The following is a 21,880-nucleotide window of genomic DNA, read 5'->3' on the forward strand; positions in this document are numbered from 1 at the left end:
CTGACAATGCATGCATGTATGATGCTGTCAGAGCCTGTCCGCCATATGTTTGCAGCAGGCAGCCGCTGAAAATGGCGACTAATACAATTTATGTTTTCTTCTTTAAAACTGCGGGAGTGGGCAGAGCCTACAATGATTCCTTTTGGGAATTCAGGACAAACATATAGACACCCCTATAACTTAAAGGGTTTCTTCATTTTGCTTTACATTTTAAAAGCAAATGCTCTCCTTAAACCATTCAATGGTGCTTATTGCTGGAAAATGTAAAATGTTGGTAATGCTAACGGTAATGTTTATTTATAAAGCGCCTATACACAAGGCAAGTGTTTCAAAGCACTTTGAACGGTGTATTGTTCTTTTGCTTACCAGGATGCAGTCTAGTGACTCTTTGAAGTAATTACTTATCGGTTACATCAGCATTTGTATATGAATATATTATAGATGATTGAAACATTGTTTTAGCTAACCTTTAATTAAATGAGAGGTACTAAGGATGCCTACCAGGACTCTACCCTCTCTGGAATCCTTACTCCGAGATGATTCTCACCCACTGTCTACTCGATACCCACTTCTGCATGTTCCCTATGCCCCGCCTCTGCCCCGCCTCTGCCTCACCTCTGCCTCACCTCTGCCTCACCTCTGCCTCAACCCACCTCCCCCTGTGTCCCTCCGCTCTAGTCCAGGACCAGTCCCGGTACATGGTTCAGTACCAGAGATACCAGGACATCTCCACACAAGTACCGTTCCTGATGGGAACTCCACTGAGCTGTCTCCACTATACATCGAATGCACTCTACAAGTTGCCTACCGCCCTCCACTAATGTCCTCACACCAGCAATGTCAACTTCTCCACTCAAACACACTATGCGCGGACCAGCTAAGCCACTCACACACCGCGTTTACTCTCCCAGCCAACAGACATAAAAAGCAAACCTCTAACTTCCATTCCACAACCTGGCCAATGCATCTGAAGACCACAGGCACACGAGGCTTCATTCTAGAAACGGACCCTTGCATACATGGCTCATTGTACTACCGGTCTGGAGGCATCAACTCACGAGCAAAGCTATCTTGCACTCAGAGGCAGTGCTAGGGGGGGCTGAGCGGGCTATAGACCCGGGTCTTTTGGTTGTAGCCCCAGATAAAAGCTCAGGGGCTACAGCCAAAAGGCTAGCTAGCCCCAAGTCCCGACAGTCCCGACATTAGTTTAGCCCCAGATCTTTTCCAGACCTAAGAACACCCCTGCTTGCACATTCACTCTCTCCCCTCTAGCCCACCCCTCCTTCTCGTTATTGAAAACTGGGAGCACAGTAAAAAAGGTTGCATATCATAACATGTATTTATTTATTTAAAATTGTATGGCACCTATACAGCAAAAAGTGTTTCCAGACGCCATAAGACAACAAAGACGATTGGGGGGACACAGGAGAAAAAAACAGTAAAGACCCTACTAGGCCTTGTGACATTCGGATCGTGCAAGTGCAGTATCGAGAAGTGCAGGGGGGACAGATCAGGGCGAAGGGATGGGTTAGGGAGAGGGTGAAGAGAGAGAAGTGAAGGGAGAAGGAGTCCATTGGGTTGGACTAGTGCTAAGGGGATCCCAGGAGGGCAAGCGCCAGGGGAAACAGAGGTAGGGGTCAACTGGTGCAAGGACGAGGGTGGACCAGCCTCAGTAGGCTATTGAGAGGGGTGCCACAAGTGCTGGTAAGAAGGGGTGCGGAGGGGGAAAACATTGTAACACTTTACATTTTTACTCAACATTGTATTTCAAGTATTTCATTAAAAAAATCATTAAAAAAATAAACATTTTAGTTGAATACAACTTCTCAAATTGCCAGGGCAAGTCAAATTCTTCTGGATATATTTTCTGAAAAAGACTGCATTGCAAACGCTCATGGCCGATCAGTCTGGACTACCCATTAGGTCGCTCAGTGGGGATGGGGAGATTGGCCTGCAGCCTACATGCCATGATGTTCCAGTCTGTTGGGAAGATGCTTATCCAGTTTGTTTTTCTCTTTGCTTTGTGGAACTTATATCCATGGATATATAAAAAGCAATATAATAGGAAATCCAGCACTATAAGCCCAGAATACAACAGATAAAGCAAGAATGAATTCCACCACCAGAATGGAGTGGACTGTGTTGACAGTCATGTTCTATGGCTGTGCCTGTGAGCCATGGCGTGCATGTATAACTTCCCAAGGCGGACAGTTAGTAATGGCGAGTTGCTAGTGCAACTGACAGGAAGAATATCTAAGCTGAAAACATGTGCTTATTGAAACTAAGCAGTGGTGCCCTGTGTTGTTTTATTTGGTGGTTTTTGGTTGAATTTGGTACCCAGTCATTTTACCAAATACAAAACAGAGTTGTACATTTCACTGAAGTACATAACACTGAAAAACACAGAAAATATTAAAGAAATATATATGGGGTAGAGGTGTAAGGGGTTAAAATGAGCAAGGTTGGGGTTGGGGCAGCGTTATAAGTGTGGAAAAACAAGGTGTACGCCTCCCCACCCCCCAAATAAAACATGTATTAATATCGCTCATTGTACAGGGGGAGCTGCTTGCAAATATGTGACAAAGGCGTTTCTGCCCCCATTGTTTGTCGTCCCTGGTCCTTTTTGGTCTGTTCCCTTTCGTCAAGGCTCGTGCAGGGAGAAAGGGTCCCTTCCCTCCACTCGCCTTCCCTTCCTTTTTCTAGGTGAGTATTCCCCTCCTACCACTCAAATCTCGTATGCGTTACTGTATTACACAATACATAAATACAGATATATATGGACATATCAACAAAAAACAGTTTTCAAATCACCAGGACAAAATACATAAAACAAACCACATATAACAGAACAAACTCCCCCCACCTTTATTTCAGAGCCACCATTCCATTTCCACTCACCCGCTCGTCATTCACATCAAAAAACACTGAACATAATAAGCAAAGATAATAAGCTAAAACAACAAACTCTACTTGTTCCCGAGCCCTCTACTTATATGAGGCTCCTACTTATGTCTCCTTATTTATTTCCAGCACTGCCAAAACAGTGCTCTGTGGCGCCACCTTCCAACCTCTCTCTAGGTCAGGCTTCCGTACTTCCTCTTTTATCTTTCCTTCGCGTGTTTCTACTAAAGAATACTAATGGCCATAAAGAATGGATAGCGCTTTACTTCAACAAGTCATCCAATCCATTCATCCATTCATACACTGCGTGTTCCCCTCAAATTCTGTGTTTTTCGGTATTATGGCTGCGATGAAATGTGACACTCTGAAATTGGGGATGGTAAAATCGCATATAGCCGTTGAATTTTTGTAGAACCTGTCGATTTCTAGCAAAAAAAGGGCTTTGCAACTGTAGAGATAGAAAACACTCTTTAAAGGGTGCTTTGTGGAGCCACAAATCCTTGCACTGGGAACATAATCGATAGATTTGGAGTGCAGTCAAGGGCTGCTCCTTTTTGCAGGTTCGTGCCCCCTCCCAGATTAAATGAATTTTTGAAGGAGACCAAAAGTGCACCGAAAAAGTATTGGAACTGTGACTCTGGTGGGGTCAGAGTAGGAAGGAAGGGAACAACGTGCAACACCTTTTTCAAGGGTTGCAGTCATGCTGACTGACAGCCAATTTAGTTGAAACAGATTTCAGTTCAGCTGTAACTGATATCCGATGGTGAAGTGGCAAAGTGTGCTTTAACTTCACAAAGTACAGTTCCAGAATGGTGAAAATGGTTGCAAATAGTAGTGGAGCTGTTCACATAAAAAAATAAAAGTAGTGGAACACCGCTCTCACTTCGAACACTGGAGCACAGCTCTGAAAATTCACTGGCTGCTTGGATAGGCATGTTCGAGTCTTATCAGCTGTGACTGTCACCAGCACTTGTTTATTAAGCAAAGCATTGAGGTTGGAACATCAATACTATGCCTGAAAAAGGCAAGTGAAAGGATGCACTACTCAAAGGTCTGGACCGTATACCACTTGAATAAGCAAGCAGCCGCAAAGAACTCAAGTTGTGTTCACAGTGGTAGTTCCCATAGGTTTCCTAGCATGCACTGAGCTGGGATAGTAGCTGTCAGACTCTGTATACATTCACTGCACATTTTTTCAACAGAAAGTATTCAGACTTCTCAACACAGCTCAATTACCTTGAATGAGTCAAACCTGCAAATTACACGACTGAAACAAGCACTGTTATGCTGTAGTGAGACCATAGTCTTCCTTTCCCTTTAAAACCCCATTCAGATGTTTGAAATATACCCTTAACAAACATGTCGCCAGGGTCAGGGGTTCTCAGCGTGGTCATACATCTTGAAATCACGAAACTGCTTATAAAAACACATTTAGTGGGACGCCGGCAGCACAACCTGTTATGGCCCAGGGTCTCTCACTTCCTAGAGCAGGTTTGTGACACTTGAATTGATGATTAAAAGAACAAGTGATAGTCTTAGAAGCCCAGTGGGCCTGATTTAAAAATAAGAGCTTTACAATCGCGCTGAACCTAGCTTTCCAAATCAGGCCCAATGACCCCCAAACGTCGATATATCACGGACGGGAAACAGTTCTCCATAGGTAGAAAAAGACAAGAAAGTGTATGTTTGTACTCACCAGTTGGCCCCCATCCACTCCAGAGCGTGCTGCAGCCTCTCAACACTGCAGCAACACAGCACGAGCAACTTCCAGACCGCCTTGGCCTCGCATTGCAGGAAACCTGAATGCCTTGTTTTTGTGCATGCTAATTGTTCCTGTAATTGTAGGCGTGCACTTGTTCTTGCGCGCTCCAGGAATGCGTGCGTTCGGTACCACGTGACTGTAGACGTTCAAGGGCGATTTTGGTGAAGATTCTATTCTACTATTGGTATGGCTGAAGCTAAAGGCGACCTACGATTTTAAAACAATACTAAAAACAAACAATACATTCCTACCTAAAAACATAAACAGAGAAACATGCTACTACATTCTCTCTTTTAAACAGTGTCGCCTAGAGAGCTTGCTGGACTGAATTTATTCAACAAAGACGCACATATTCACCAGAGGAAGAGTTAAGAGGCACTGTCACATCCAATGGTGTTGGCATTTCCACTTATTTATTGTATATAACATGCATAGGTACGAATGAAGTAAATGCTTGGCCCCTAGGTAGTCAGTACGATGTGGGACCCTCCCCATACTTGACAACATTCTGTGACCAAAATCTTGTAGGAATTTTAAAGTTTCAAAAATAGTAAGTAGCAAAATGATGACATCATTTACGTCACATCAATTTTATCCAATGAAATACATCTGGGGTTAACATCTGCCGATTATCAGGAGATGGCCAGGCAGCAGGGAGCTGAAACGAGAAATACCCACTGAAAAGCTATAAATCCATCTATGTCAGCAGGTGCCTGCTTCAGGGGAACCAGTGTGAAAAGGTAACGAGATGATAACACTTCTGTATACCCCAAGGGAAGTGACTGCCGCAAGGGCTCCTGCAAATGCAGCGTGTAAAACAAGCCCCTGACTGGCTGCTGACTGGCAACATGAGTCAGTTGCTGGGGGGAGGGAGGGTTTGGTGGGCTGAGGTTCATGCATGGACCATTTCAACTGAAAAGATGGAAAGACCCTGACCCCTGCCCTTGACACATCAGTTGTGAAATATTTTGAAAAAGTACACTGGTGTGAAAAGACAATGAGGTGATAACACTTCTATATACCCGAAGGGAAATGACGGTGGCATGGGCTCCTACAAATGCAGCATGTAAGGCGAGCATGCAAAGTGCACATGTAAAGCCCCAGAACTATAAAGAGAAATATAGTAATGTATTTAAGAGTACTGACTGGCAACAGGGGGTCCCCTTGAGCCTCATGCATTTCCCCTTTTCAACTGAAAAAGTGGAAGGGCCCTGATGCCCTCCCTACCCCGTTGATCTAGCTTTACACAGATTTGTAAACCTGGCTCTGGCTGAGTATCGGCTGCTGCCTCATGTATTTTACAAGCACTGCTCCGGCGGAAAGCAATACTGAAATTTAAGCTTTTATGTCATATTCAGCCCTGCGTGCAATCTAAGCGCTGTCTGTTATGCGTAAGAATTTACTTGGGATTAGAAACCATCCCACTGGAGGTAATTCAATAAATGTTTCTTTCTAGACGGGACACAAGCACAATATTGCTGAAACTAATTTTCAGTGAATGACATTTGTCAAGTATGCCCCGGGTTAATAACGGGAGGGGGAGGAAAATGTTCAGAATAATCCAACTCTAGCTCCCGTGCTCTGTAACCCTGCTATTTAATTATATGTATAAAAAAAGGCACGCACATCCAGGAAACCCAGCACTACAACAAACTGCCACCGGACCTCGAAACACGTATTGGCTATTTCTGGAAACTGCCTCAGGGAAATAACTGTCGCCGAATGTCCATTTGCATTGGTTTTCAACTGGTTGCTAGCTTTAGATATACAAGTTGGGGAAAACCAGCTCTGTGATGGATGTCTGGTTTTGGAAACATGCATGGAATTCCTGGCTGTCAAGCTCCCCTGCTGCTCGGTTCAGTCCACCTTGTCATCTGCCCACAGTTTAGGATGGAGGGTGCGTGTGCATCAGGTTGTGGGAAAGAAAGTGCAAGCTCAGCAAGGGGAGAGGGCCAGAACTCCATTGGAGACATTCCTGTGATCCTTTCAGAAAGGAATCCCATTGGGCAGTTGCTAAGGGCCCCCTTGAGGCTCATGGATAGCCCCTTTTTAACTGAAAAGGTGGAAATGCCCTGATGCCGCCACTGCCCTGATGTCATCAAACAAACTTAATAAGTACCTAATTAATCAACCTGCATCAGACATTATGATTGTAGACTCGGACTTCGTTTGCATCTAGCAGCTGTATGTATTAACAGCTGAGCCCAGACAATGACAGGCCCAAGCCTGAAGGGAGGTGAGCACGAGCACATGTACCCCATTTTATCCCTGCACTTTCAATTCGGAAGAGGGACTCAACGACTATCGTTGTACAGCCATCTGTGCCAGCCTCTGCCTCACCTCACCACTGCCTGCCAAGTATTTCCCATCGCTGCGCAACGTCTACCTGAAAGGAGGGACAATTTTAAAATACTACTTAATGTCTACACAAAGGTGACGCTGTTCAGGAACGCGAAACGTGCACCTCGATGTACACCACATTCAGTGCTCTTTTTGGCGTTTGGAAAGTAAAGAGCTGTGAAATACATCATGTTTGGCAAAAAATGACCCATAGTAAGAAGAAGTGGGTTTTGTGTGTCCATGACCTATTAGTGGGGGATCGTTTGGCGATGATTGACCGTTTACAATATAAACACAAGCTCTTATTTTTGCCGCACATGTACTGCCTGCCTGCCCGTCCTCAGCGGAGAGCACAGTTCAAACGTGCCTCTTTTCCCAGGGACAGAGGACCTCAGAGCGCACGAGTCCACGCATAAACCGACTAGCGGGGGATTTTCTTGCATTTAGAAACGGTTATGGTTTGAGCCAAACATTTCAGACAATAAAAACAGAGCAGTATCTCTAACTCATTCTATCGCAATTCATGAATTTGCTTTTTCCCCGCCATTTTCCTTTCGGAAGACTCTGATTACCGCCGAGAGGCCCCTCTCCCAGCTAGACTCTGCAATAGTCGTTTTGTGGCACAGGTTCAGGGATTTCTAATTGCACAAGAGACAGAAGTTATTTGTAACACGTTTCCAAAAATAAATGTGGAACTTTTCTGGAGAGCTCTCTTTCTGCATACAGCTTCATCACACCCCCAAATCACAGACCCAGCTTCCGATCCTAGAGTGACCCTCTTATTGGCATCACTTTGAGGCACTTTTTGTTATTGTTCAAAACAAGAAAGAGTCTACACACCTACGTCACATGTGCACGTTCGCCTTTGAAGAGTGGCACTCGTAGACGTGGCTGTACGTGCAAGCTCCAGTGGAGGAGCCTCCATAACTTCAGAAGAATTTCTAGTAAAACACCAGCTCGGAGCTCTGAACAAACACGGAGATGAGGGAGGCAGCTCAGAGGCACGGCATGGCTGGCGCAGGTGCCCACCTTCAATACACTGACTGGAAGATGCTGCTCCCAGCCTCGGGCAGCCAGGCCTAGTGGAGCCATCATAAGTCAGGAGGTTTTGACAGGAAAATCGGTAGGTGGTAGTCGTATACTACCGCCGAAACCTGTAGGGCTGGTAAGTATGCCTCCCATGTGTATTACCCTTTTAAGGGGATGTGTCCCTCCCACCTGTATTGCCCTTTTAAGATGAGCTATGACTGTGTCATGGCCCAAGCTTATAAAAGGAGCCCCTGCAGGCACGTGCAGCAGAACGGCTGTAGACTCCAACTATGAAACTTGTGTTGTCTCCGTATCTCATTGTGGGCCCGCAGGCCTACACCGTGTGATTGCGTTCCTTCGGCCCTGGCCTGCAGGCCCCATGCCAATTGACCACATCGCTGCTGGTCCCTGCTGGTCTGGGCCCCCAGCCCAGGCACCCACCATCCAGGATGTTACCGGCATCCATGGTGCTCCAGCACCTAGGCGGTGCCCCACAGCCTCACAGAGCTCTGCCCTGCAACTACCTATAAATCCGGGTGATCCCACACCAGCATGTCCACTGCCGGCCCCACAGTAATGGCGACGAGGGAGTGGAACCCCCGTGGTGTGCCCCGCACCACTGCTGTCCCTCATTTTTTTCCTTCTCTTCATTTCAAGAAGGAGGAGCGGCATCCACCGCCCTGGAAGATGGGTGGATACCATGCCTGGCACCCTGCCGGCAGATCCTCCCTGGCCACAGCCCTCTGAGAGGAGGGTGCTCGTGCAGCCAGGGTGGGAGTCCACCCGCGACCCCTGCGGCGTCCGCCACCAGAAGAATAAGGAACTGTGTGCTGGCTAGCCAAGCAAATTAAAGTGCTTGTTTGCACCCTGTGCGAGCCGGTGGTGTGGCAGCCAACCAGTGTGCCGCTTCGGGTAGCCAGAGTGATCCTGGGCCCCCACCGGCAGTGAGTGTACAACAAGAAGCGGCATCGCCGCCAAGAAAAGGAGCTGCGTTCCCGCCTCCTCCCCGTGCGGTTGGCACTGACTGCCAGTGTCTGGCAGTGCTGCCGAAGCCCAGGAAAACTCCTGGGCCAAACTGGCACTCAAAAGAAAGAGCTGCGGGTCAGAGCTGGGCAGAGTACAAGGCCCTCAGAAGATCCTGGGCTGTCCGAACATGATGACGGAAAAGCGCTCCATGAATGCGCTAGAAATGCAGAGGAGAGGCAGGTTCGGACTGGGACAAGAAATAGGCCCGGTCACCCAAGAAAAAGTGGCCCACCCCTCGCCTCAAAAAAGGCCCCACCCCTTGCCTCACGACCCTTGACCTCTGATGATATCACCGGAAGTGATGTCATTTGACCCCACCCCAAAATGACATCCTGGGAAGCGATGAAATACAACCTTTCACCCCTTGACAAAACAGGAAGTGGCATCAAATGGCATTGTCCCTAAGTACACTATGAAGAAAATGGTTATGATTTCACTAATGTGATATAGATTTCATACAAGAATGGATCACCATATGTATCATTAATATCTGTGTGTATAGATCCATATTGTCAAATTACTGTGAATTCAAGCAGACGTCCAAGGCCAAATGATAATATGTTATTATATAGCACTTACGCTTAAGCTCTTTTCTATAGAACAAATATACATACAATATCACCCAACCTGTGTTGGTACTCATTTATCGACCTAAAATGGATGAAAGGTTTTATGAAAAAAAAATATTCTTTTTCTATTTTTTTTGCCAAACCGGCCCAGGCATGGCCAGAAACCGGCCCCCACTCCCCAGGGACGATTTCGGCCCAGCCACGTGCCGAAAGGCCGAGGTGCCAATCCGACCCTGGGGAGAGGCCCTGCAGAATAAAGATCCAGAGGCCAGCTGACGGTGAATTGCTAACACGCTCCGTGTTGGAGCATAGATCAAAGGAACCTGGGTCACCGGCAGTAAATAGTGATGCGCTCCATGTCAGAGCAAAATGTAAATCCTAGCGCTCCATGCTGGCACTCTCTTTGTGTACCCGGGCCAGAAGGCAGTGATTTTTTTTGCTGTGCTCCAAATCGGAGTACAGCAAAAAGAAGAGGCTGGGGTCAAGTGGTGGTGAAATGCATTATGCTCCACGTCGGAACTGGAGAAAACAAATGTGCTCTAGTGTTGGAGAAGTGGTAAAGAGGCCCCCTGCATAAAAGGAGATCCCGTGTGTTTCGCCACAGCACGCTTCAAGATCAGGCAGCTAGTTGCCCTGATTGCCTGCCATTAAAGCTACCCTGCATTTCCTACAAGTGGCCTCGCCACCGTGCACTAAAGTCACCCTGCCTGCCATACCATCCTTGTGCTACCCCTGCCTCCCGGGCCAGGGATGAGGAATGCCAACCCCTAGAAAAAGGGGGAGGGGGGAGTGTGTAGCTGGTCCTGCTCCAGGAAAAGCAAGTAGCTCACCCTACACCCAGCCACCAATGTCGCGTTGCCGGCCATACCATCTAAGGACCAGGTCAATGTGGGCCCGGGTGCGACACCTGCCGGCCCCCTGAGCTGAGCCAACAACTTGTGTCTGGCCAACCAACACATGCGACCCTGACACCCGCCACCAAGAAGTGGTGCAACGGGCAAGGTAAGGGTTTCAGCTCCTCACGGGAGCGTGTGCGCCGTCCTGTGCCCCTGTATCAAAGGGACACTCCTGACTGGCGCAGCATGGCCAAGAAAGTGGGGTGGATAATATCCTGTCACCCCATGCCCTGTCAAAATAATGTGGTGCAGCCTAGACGACTCGCTACCAGCGTCTCGCTGCCCTGCCCCGACATCAAAAGGGACTGACTGAGCCTGAACGTGGTGCAGCCTGGACGTCCTGCTACCCACGTCTCGCGGCCTGCCCCAACATCAAGGGACTAAGCCGATGTGACCCCTGGTGCCCGCCTGCTGCCCGCCAGGTGCAGCTTTGCCGGCCTTCGAACCGGACCATCAATGGACCTGGACCTGTGTAAGTGACGATCCTAAACGGACTCTGATGGAAAGTGAACTGGTCTCCTGCAGACCTGCAATTGCTTAAAGAAGACTCAGTAAGCACGTGTATTGATGCTGTGATTCTGCATATTAGCTACATGCTTAAAGTGGTAAGTAAAGAACAGTGATGTGAAGCTGTGATCCCGCAGTTTGTAGGTGTGCTCTATATGGTGCCACCAGCTAACAATGGCATCATTCAGTGGTTACAGTTCTGAACCCCAGGTCAATAAAGGGTCTTGTAAAATAGGGTAGTACTGCCACCATTCCACCCGTGGTTCATCAACCACGACTGCCACCCACTGAGTATGTTTATAGTGTGATAGTCTGTTTTATGTCTGTAACTCTCTTAGTAGCTATTTATGTATCAGTGGCATATCCTACTATCTGTCTACCTCATAATTCCCAAGTGGTAAGTATTGTTGTTCTGTAATGGGGGGAATCATGTATGACTGTGTCATGGCCCAAGCTAATCAAAGGATCCACTGCAGGCATGTGCAGCAGAACAGCTGCAGACTTCAACTATGGAACTCCTGTTGTGTCTGTCTCTTATTGTGGGCCTGCAGGCCTACACCGTTTGATCATGGTCCTGCGTCCCTGGCTTGCAGGCCCTATGCCTTGTGACCACAGCCCTCCAGACCAGCCTGGTGCCCTGGGTCCAGCCCAGGCACCCACCATCCAGGATGGTGTCCGGTAAAGGGATCGAATGCAAAAGGATCGAATGCAATAGGGTCGAGTCAATAGGACCTAAAACAAAAGGGTTGAATTTTTTTTTTTAAATGTATATTTTTGGGTTTCTGTATAGGAAAAAAAAGGGATTTTTACAGCAAAAACAGGGCTTTACATGCTTGGTGTGGAAGGGGGAAGGCGCTAATAACGGTATTGCGGTACTGTTATTAGCTCTAAAGTCCCTTAAGGGGTCACGTCCATAACGCCTGGTAAAACCAGGCGTTAAGGAAGGGACCCGCTAAGGGAACTCAGAATAGGGCACAAAGGGATTACCGGCACCGGAGTCCTTACCAGTGCCCGGTATCCCTTTGCGCCCAACTCGTAATGAGGCCCTCTGTGTGATAATGGCGTATGCCGATGATTTAGTAATCTTTGACCATACATTTAGCGGACTGCTCCGTTCGGCAGAACGACTTTGGGAATACGCTAAAATGAATGAATTAGTCATCGATCAAAATAAGACCGAAATCCTGTTATACTCGCATGGAAAAGTCACCCGGCTTCGCCTGAATATTAATTCCACTGAGATTCAATATACCTTCTCACATAAATACTTAGGGTTGGAATTTGACAATAAGGGTAGCTATGAAACATGCAAGCAGGTCCGGAAAATCAAGGCTGCTCAGCTCACGGCCATGATATATCAATTTACGCGTAACCAGAATGGATTTTCCATCTGGGGGTTGCGTCAGTTATATATACAGTGCCTGGTCCCAATGATAACCTACGGACTTGAGTCATTGAATAATATGAATCTTGATTGGCTACAGATTATCAAGGGAAAGTTCTGGAGGAAACTCTTGGGCTTCCCTCAGAGTATTCCTGTGGCGATTCTCAGATTGGAATTAGGGGTATTTTCCTTGAGATCCATAGTGTTAAAAAAGAGGGCGGAACTATTCGTTAAAATGTGTAATTCACCATCTAATCACCTGCTGAGGTGTATTGAGGAGGATATCTGCAGTAATAAGCAAAAGAAAAGGAAGATATCTGCAGATATGGCCCCTTTGTTTAAAGCAATCAATTGGGCTCTGAAATGGGGTGAGGATTACGATCTCCTGAAATATCAACTAGGCCACTGTGTGAATATCTGGGATTGGCGAAAATAATTTTGCCCACTTAGAAAACCTGAAAAACTATGGCTTTGTGACACATACATTATACACCTATAGGAAGGCACAGAAATATCTGGATGTATGCCCGTCTGTTAACTTAAGGCGATTTATATTGCTCCTGCGCATTAACCATCTACCATTACTTGCAACTACAGGATCTGAACGTTCCATACCTAAAAATGAACGTTTTTTTCAGAATATGTATAAAGCAGGAGGAACAGGAAACTGCTAGACATATATTAACAAAATGTACTGCGATGGCTACTGTTTTTGTAAAACATTATGAGAGATTTGTTCACAATCTGGACCATATTGAGGAGGACGGGTTATGGTATATGTGTCTGAATACTCTCAATGCCAGTCTCCATCTGTCCCTTTATAGAGTGTGGCTAAATGCTAATCACCTTCTTAATAATAATACACCCACAAGTTCACATATCTTCATCTATATATGACAGATACATTGATCCGAATGTAACATAAATCATGTCTTCTATTTTAATTGGGAATTTTAGTATATATTATTTGTTTGCTAAATAAGCCACGTGTTATTTAGATGGTAAACTTTATTGGTGCAAGAACGTTGGTGCACCCATGACATGCACGTTTACTGGATCCGTTTTTTGCACAGCACCTTAACAGGATCACCGCTTCAGATACCTAAATCATCACTGGTAATTGGTCCATGTTTATACATTACGATGTGAGTACTGGTTGTGGGGCAGCTTATCCGTTTCCTGGGTCATGCCTGCTGGGCAGCAACAAGGACGCACAGCGGTTGAACTCCCCCAGGCAGGAACTACTCCAGTACTGCAGCGGGTGGCTTCTTGTCTGCCCCCAACTTGGGAGTTCCTCATTGTGGGCACCAGGAGCAAGCATCAGGCTGCGGTGTCTTACGCGCCCCGACCAGGCCCCACCGGCAGGAGTTTCCTTCCTTGATGCTGCGGCGGTGGATATTACATCTCCTCCTTCCCAATGCGGGAGCTGAACATGATGTGGTGGGGCATGCCGGCGGCTGTTCAGGAGCCGTGATGTGCCTCACTCCCCCAGACGGGAGAACTTACGGAAACACTGAGGCTGAAGCAGCAGCCGCACCTTCTCTGTCCCAGGTGGGTGTTCTTGTTGTAACACTGTGGTGGCAGCAGAGGCCACCTCGCTCCCTTTCTCCCCCAGTCGGGAGTCATGGTGATGATCCTGCTGCAAGGGAAGAGGCTGCACCGCTTCTTCGACCCTGGCGGGAGTTACGCTTACTGCAGTGCAGCAGCACACCGCTCCTCTCTCCCCCCATTCGGGAGCTTTCATTTCGGGACAGGGGACAGGCTGCAGGCCATGATCATGGGCTGCAATTTTCCTGATCCCCCAGTGCAAATTTAAAAACGTCAGTGGCGGTCATTACCAGGCCGCCATCCAGCTCCTGCCTATATAACACGGTACTTCATTGGGGAGGCCTACGGTTACCGGGATGTCAGGGAAGCCCCGATGGCTGCGATGGAGCTTTACATTTCATATTGAGGCGAACGAAGCTGGGAGGTGGTGGGCTGATGGCAGCAGTGCACTGCGGAGGCTGGCTACAGTGTTCCAAGCCACGGAGGCCGGCTGATCCTTGTTGTGCCAGGGAGAATGGCGGATCATCAGGTGGGCGTTGGGGAGGTCGACTCCTGGGAGGGGTCGATGGCCATGCGTGCTGCTCCAGTACTGGCAAGAGCGAGCTTTGCCGGGGAGGCCAGCATCCTTACAGGAGGCGAGCCTGTGTCTCCTTGGCCGTGCGCAAATTCCCTCCCCACGCCCCCATGGAGAGCGCGCTTTGCCATGCCAGCAGCATGGCGAGGGCAGGCCGAGCCCCTTGCTGTTTGGAAGCAGCTGGATGCCGCATCCCACCTTTGTTGCCAATATTATGGGGGCCGGGGGTGCCAGGCCACATTTTTTAAGGGATCTGCTGAGCAGGCCCACTACCTTAAATGACGCGCTGGCTCAGCGCTAAATGAAGCGCCTCAGGCAGGAGTCTGATGGTAAAATGACTGGCGCACGGGGGGCCGTGCACCGATTTATTAGCACTGTCACATGGGTGGCCATGTGACCCATCACAAGTGACTAGTCACGAGCCCTTGTCACAGGCTCTGATTAAAACACCCTGGTCACCACACTGTGTATATCTCTTTTTAATGTGTCTGCTTTTAATAGATATCACCCCCTTGTCGGGAGTGCGCACATAGCCTGGTAACGGCCAAAACCTTCGTCGAGGCCCTTGCTTCAGCGTCTGCCTAGGCTGGAGCCTCACTGGCCATGTACACCCCCGCGCCCCGGCATGGGCGTGGCTGCTGCATTAGGATCTCTGACATGTGCACATGTGCGCGCGCTGGTGGTCAGCAGGTTCGGTTGCTCTTGGGTTAATCCTGCAGAGATTTGCACACACGCACACGAAATGCCTGCTTCTAAAAGTAGGTGAATGTTCCACTCAGGGGAGTTGCTAGGTCTGGAAAAGACCCGGGGCTATGCTGTTGTCGGAACTGTTGGGACTGGGGGCTAGCTAGTCTTTTGGCTGTAGCTTCTGAGATTCTATCCAGGGCCACAACCAAAAGATCAGGGGCTATAGCCCCCTTAGCCTCCCCCAGCAACGCCCCTGAATTCCCACAGGCCTTCTATCCTGCCAGTCAGGATTTCCCAAAAACGCATTTCAGCTGTGCTTCGTGTTTCATCACGTGCTTTTAATTAGTGAAATCAAACTGAAGGTATAAATAGTGCTGCATGAAGATCTCGTTTTAGGCGTTTTTTACTGTCTCTATTCGCTGACTTATCAGATCCTACACTCACAGGCACTCACTTCCGGCATGTTCAGGTTCAAGTTTTGCTGCTTCACTTCCCGCCTTACCCGCTCTTCTTTCTCACAATTCTTTGCGTGGCGTGACCTAAAACTCACCCAACCAGTTCCCCCCAGAATCCTTTGAACTCTTTCACGTGCACATTTCAGAGTGGGGTTGCCCACTGCCCCCATGGCACTGTACTGGTTAAGCTGCATTTCAGGCCTGCAGAAAAATAGGTGTACTAGCCCGCCCAGGTGAGCAGAGTGTCAAATTCCGCTGGAGTAGTTGGGCGCGAGAGTCGTAAGCTTTTGCTTTGGTAATTTGTGACGTTATGAATTTATTTTCTAATTGTGCCTTTGGCTGAATTACTGGAAAATAAAACCAACAAAAAACGTATTTGTAGCTTTTAAAGTCAGCAAAATAACTTGACAGATTTGGTAAAGTTTGAAGTTTGTTTGGGAATGACTTTGCAAAAGTTTTATAGTCAAAATTAGTTGAAAACTAAAGCAAATAAGTTTCACTTAGTTTCCTGGAACATCTTCCACAAAACTGTATCTCCACTATTTTTTAAGTAAACACTTACAGGGTAATTCATAGAATTTCGCAGAAAAGTGTCGCAAGCGGCTGGCACAGAGTGTCCGCGTGCGATTGTCTGCGCCAGGCGTGTGCGCTAAAACCGATTTCCGCGCACAGCGTATTCATGGATTTTAGGCTCCCATACCAGCCGTGGCGCAGAGTATCGCAGCGACCCTGCAGCAGCGCCAGTAACGCCCCCAAGAACGCCCTCGCGCAAGGAAAAGCCATCAAAATCGCTAAATCATCGCAAAGGGCTGCGCTAACCCTGGACCAGTTTACAGGGCTGGCAAACAAGGAACGCAAAGCGGGTAAGGTTTATATCAGGGGTACGCGGGAAGTTTTACACGCGATTAGCCAGGGTACGTGTATTACAGGGGTACGCGGGAAGTTTTACACGCGATTGGCCAGGGTACGTGTATTACAGGGGTACGCGTGAAGTTTTACACGCGATTAGCCAGGGTACGTGTATTACAGGGGTGTGCGGGAATTATGACACGCGATTTGGCCGGGTACGTGTATTACAGCGGTGCGCGGGAATTATCACACGCGATTTGGCTGGGTACGTGTATTACAGTGGTGCGCGGGAAGTTACACACGCGATTAGGCTGGGTGGGTCCTCACAGGTGTTCCCTGTACACCCTCCACGGCCCCTGCAGGCAGCCCACAAAACAGGGGACTACCCTGCACACCTGCTCATGTCCCCTAGCACCCCCACCCCACAGCACTGTGGGCCACCCTCCACCAGGCCCCCACTCATGACCCCTTGCACCCCCACCCCCCAGCAGTCATGGGGCAGCCTCCACCAGGCCCCCACTCATGTCCCCTTGCACCCCCACCCCCCAGCAGTCATGGGGCACCCTCCACCAGGCCCCCACTCATGTCCCCTATCACCCCTACCCCCCAGCCACCAGGGGCAGCCTCCACCAGGCACCCACTCATGTCCCCTATCACCCCCACCCCCCAGCAGTGCAGGGGCAGCCTCCACCAGGCCCCCACTCATGTCTCCCACCACCCCCACCCCCCAGCCACCATGGGCAGCCTCCACCAGGCTCCCACCCATGTCTACCACCACCCCCACCCCCCAGCAGTGCAGGGGCAGCCTCCACCAGGCCCCCACTCATGTCAACCACCCCCCCAGCACTGAGGGGCACACTCCACCAGGCCCCCACTCATGTCTCCCACCACCCCCACCGCCCAGCAGTGCAGGGGCAGCCACCACCAGGCCCCCACTCATGTCCCCTATCACCCCCACCCCCCAGCACTGAGGGGCACCCTCCACCAGGCCCCCACTCATGTCCCCTATCACCCCCACCCCCCAACAGTGCAGGGGCAGCCTCCACCAGGCCCCCACTCATGTCTCCCACCACCCCCACCCCCCAGCAGTGCAGGGGCAGCCTCCACCAGGCCCCCACTCATGTCTCCCACCACCCCCACCCCCCAGCAGTGCAGGGGCAGCCTCCACCAGGCCCCCACTCATGTCTACCACCACCCCCCAGCAGTGCAGGGGCAGCCTCCACCAGGCCCCCACTCATGTCCCCTATCACCCCAACCCCCAGCCACCATGGGCAGCCTCCACCAGGCTCCCACCCATGTCTACCACCACCCCACCCCCCAGCCACCTTGGGCAGCCTCCACCAGGCCCCCACTCATGTCTCCCACCACCCCCACCCCCCAGCCACCATGGGCATCCCCCACCAGGCCCCCACTCATGTCTCCCACCACGCCCACCCCCCAGCCACCATGGGCATCCCCCACCAGGCCCCCACTCATGTCTCCCACCCCCCACCCTCCCAGTACTGAGGGGCACCCTCCACCAGGCCCCCACTCATGTCTCCCACCCCCCACCTTCCCCCCAGCACTGAGGGGCACCCTCCACCAGGCCCCCACTCATGCCCCCTTGCACCCCCACCCCCCAGCAGTCATGGGGCAGCCTCCACCAGGCCCCCACTCATGTCCCCTTGCACCCCCACCCCCCAGCAGTCATGGGGCACCCTCCACAGGCCCCCACTCATGTCCACTATCACCCCCACCCCCCAGCCACCAGGGGCAGCCTCCACTAGGCACCCACTCATGTCTCCCACCACCCCCACCCCCCAGCCACCATGGGCATCCCCCACCAGGCCCCCACTCATGTCTCCCACCCCCCACCCTCCCAGTACTGAGGGGCACCCTCCACCAGGCCCCCACTCATGTCTCCCACCCCCCACCTTCCCCCCAGCACTGAGGGGCACCCTCCACCAGGCCCCCACTCATGCCCCCTTGCACCCCCACCCCCCAGCAGTCATGGGGCAGCCTCCACCAGGCCCCCACTCATGTCCCCTTGCACCCCCACCCCCCAGCAGTCATGGGGCACCCTCCACAGGCCCCCACTCATGTCCACTATCACCCCCACCCCCCAGCCACCAGGGGCAGCCTCCACCAGGCACCCACTCATGTCCCCTATCACCCCCACCCCCCAGCAGTGCAGGGGCAGCCTCCACCAGGCCCCCACTCATGTCTCCCACCACCCCCACTCCCCAGCCACCATGGGCAGCCTCCATCAGGCTCCCACCCATGTCTACCACCACCCCCATCCCCCAGCAGTGCAGGGGCAGCCTCCACCAGGCCCCCACTCATGTCTCCCACCCCCCACCCCCCCAGCACTGAGGGGCACCCTCCACCAGGCCCCCACTCATGTCTCCCACCACCCCCACCCCCCAGCATCCAGGGGCAGCCTCCACCAGGCCCCCACTCATGTCTCCCACCACCCCCACCCCCAGCAGTGCAGGGGCAGCCTCCACCAGGCCCCCACTCATGTCCCCTATCACCCCCCACCCCCCCAGCACTGAGGGGCACCCTCCACCAGGCCCCCACTCATGTCTCCCACTCCCCACCCCACCAGCACTGAGGGGCACCCTCCACCAGGCCCCCACTCATGTCTCCCACCCCCCACCCCCCCAGCACTGAGGGGCACCCTCCACCAGGCCCCCACTCATGTCTCCCACCCCCCACCCCCCCAGCACAGAGGGGCACCCTCCACCAGGCCCCCACTCATGTCTCCCACCCCCCACCCCCCCAGCACAGAGGGGCACCCTCCACCAGGCCCCCACTCATGTCTCCCACCCCCCACCCCCCCAGCACAGAGGGACAGCCTACACCAGGCCCCCACTCATGTCTCCCACCCCCCACCCCCCCAGCAGTCATGGGGCACCCTCCACCAGGCCCCCACTCATGTCCCCTATCACCCCCACCCCCCAGCCACCAGCGGCAGCCTCCATCAGGCACCCACTCATGTCCCCTATCACCCCCACCCCCCAGCAGTGCAGGGGCAGCCTCCACCAGGCCCCCACTCATGTCTCCCACCACCCCCACCCCCAGCCACCATGGGCAGCCTCCACCACGCTCCCACCCATGTCTACCACCACTCCCACCCCCCAGCCACCATGGGCAGCCTCCACCAGGCCCCCACTCATGTCTCCCACCCCCCACCCCCCCAGCACTGAGGGGCACCCTCCACCAGGACCCCACTCATGTCTCCCACCCCGCACCCCCCCCAGCACTGAGGGGCACCCTCCACCAGGCCCCCACTCATGTCCCCTATCACCCCCACCCCCCAGCCACCATGGGCAGCCTCCACCAGGCTCCCACTCATGTCTACCCCCACCCCCCAGCCACCATGGGCAGCCTCCACCAGGCCCCCACTCATGTCTCCCACCCCCCACCCCCCCAGCACTGAGGGGCACCCTCCACCAGGCCCCCACTCATGTCTCCCACCCACCCCACCCCCCAGCAGTGCAGGGGCAGCCTCCACCAGGCCCCCACTCATGTCTCCCACCCCCCACCCCCCCAGCACTGAGGGACACCCTCCACCAGGCCCCAACTCATGTCTCCCACCCCCACCCCCCCAGCACTGAGGGGCACCCTCCACCAGGCCCCACTCATGTCCCCCTGCACCCCCAGCCCCCAGCAGTCATGGGGCAGCCTCCACCAGGCCCCCACTCATGTCCCCTATCACCCCCACCCCCCAGCAGTGCAAGGGCAGCCTCCACCAGGCCCCCACTCATGTCTCCCACCACCCCCACCCCCCAGCCACCATGGGCAGCCTCCACCAGGCACCCATTCATGTCCCCTATCACCCCCACCCCCCAGCAGTGCAAGGGCAGCCTCCACCAGGCCCCCACTCATGTCTCCCACCACCCCCACCCCCCAGCCACCATGGGCAGCCTCCACCATGCACCCATTCATGTCCCCTATCACCCCCACCCCCCAGCAGTGCAAGGGCAGCCTCCACCAGGCCCCCACTCATATCTCCCACCACCCCCACCCCCCAGCCACCATGGGCAGCCTCCACCAGGCCCCCACTCATGTCTCCCACCCCCCACCCCCCCAGCACTGAGGGGCACCCTCCACCAGGCCCCCACTCATGTCTCCCACCCCGCACCCAACCCCAGCACTGAGGGGCACCCTCCACCAGGCCCCCACTCATGTCCCCTATCACCCCCACCCCCCAGCCACCATGGGCAGCCTCCACCAGGCTCCCACTCATGTCTACCACCACCCCCACCCCCCAGCCACCATGGGCAGCCTCCACCAGGCCCCCACCCATGTCTACCACCACCCCCCAGCAGTGCAGGGGCAGCCCCCACCAGGCCCCCACTCATGTCCCCTATCACCCCCACCCCCCAGCCACCATGGGCAGCCTCCACCAGGCTCCCACTCATGTCTACCACCACCCCCACCCCCCAGCCACCATGGGCAGCCTCCACCAGGCCCCCACCCATGTCTACCACCACCACCACCCCCCAGCAGTGCAGGGGCAGCCCCCACCAGGCCCCCACTCATGTCTCCCACCACCCCCACCCCCCAGCCACCATGGGCAGCCTCCACCAGGCTCCCACCCATGTCTACCACCACCCCCACCCCCCAGCAGTGCAGGGGCAGCCTCCACCAGGCCCCCACTCATGTCTACCACCCCCCACCCCCCCAGCACTGAGGGGCACCCTCCACCAGGCCCCAACTCATGTCCCCTTGCACCCCCACCCCCCGGCAGTCATGGGGCAGCCTCCACCAGGCCCCCACACATGTCCCCTTGCACCCCCACCCCCCAGCAGTCATGGGGCACCCTCCACCAGGCCCCCACTCATGTCCCCTATCACCCCCACCCCCCAGCCACCAGGGGCAGCCTCCACCAGGCACCCACTCATGTCCCCTATCACCCCCACCCCCCAGCAGTGCAGGGGCAGCCTCCGCCAGGTCCACACTCATGTCTCCCACCACCCCCACCCCCCAGCCACGATGGGCAGCCTCCACCAGGCTCCCACCCATGTCTACCACCACCCCCACCCCCCAGCCACCATGGGCAGCCTCCACCAGGCCCCCACTCATGTCTCCCACCCCCCAACCCCCCAGCACTGAGGGGCACCCTCCACCAGGCCCCCACTCATGTCTCCCACCCCCCACCCCTCCCCAGCACTGAGGGGCACCCTCCACCAGGCCCCCACTCATGTCCCCTATCACCCCCACCCCCCAGCCACCATGGGCAGCCTCCACCAGGCTCCCACTCATGTCTACCACCACCCCCACCCCCCAGCCACCATGGGCAGCCTCCACCAGGCCCCCACCCATGTCTACCACCACCACCACCCCCCAGCAGTGCAGGGGCAGCCCC

The 21,880-nt window shown here is 53.1% G+C and overlaps 1 protein-coding gene and 1 long non-coding RNA gene across 2 annotated transcripts in view; both read right to left on the bottom strand.

Moving 5' to 3' along the window:
• The window catches only part of LOC138491154 (uncharacterized), a 72,470-nt gene extending 67,783 nt beyond the window's left edge, over positions 1 to 4,687 (bottom strand). The window contains exon 1 of the long non-coding RNA XR_011275970.1: positions 4,598 to 4,687. This is a non-coding gene — a long non-coding RNA (uncharacterized lncRNA). The remainder of the gene's footprint in view (positions 1 to 4,597) is intronic.
• Positions 1 to 21,880, bottom strand: part of LOC138492813 (tenascin-X-like) — a 759,772-nt gene that overhangs the window by 573,090 nt on the left and 164,802 nt on the right. The gene's annotated exons all lie outside the window — the stretch shown is intronic.

Source organism: Ambystoma mexicanum, chromosome 10 (assembly GCF_040938575.1).
Source record: "Ambystoma mexicanum isolate Mex_15411 chromosome 10, UKY_AmexF1_1, whole genome shotgun sequence".
Lineage (NCBI taxonomy): Eukaryota > Metazoa > Chordata > Amphibia > Caudata > Ambystomatidae > Ambystoma > Ambystoma mexicanum.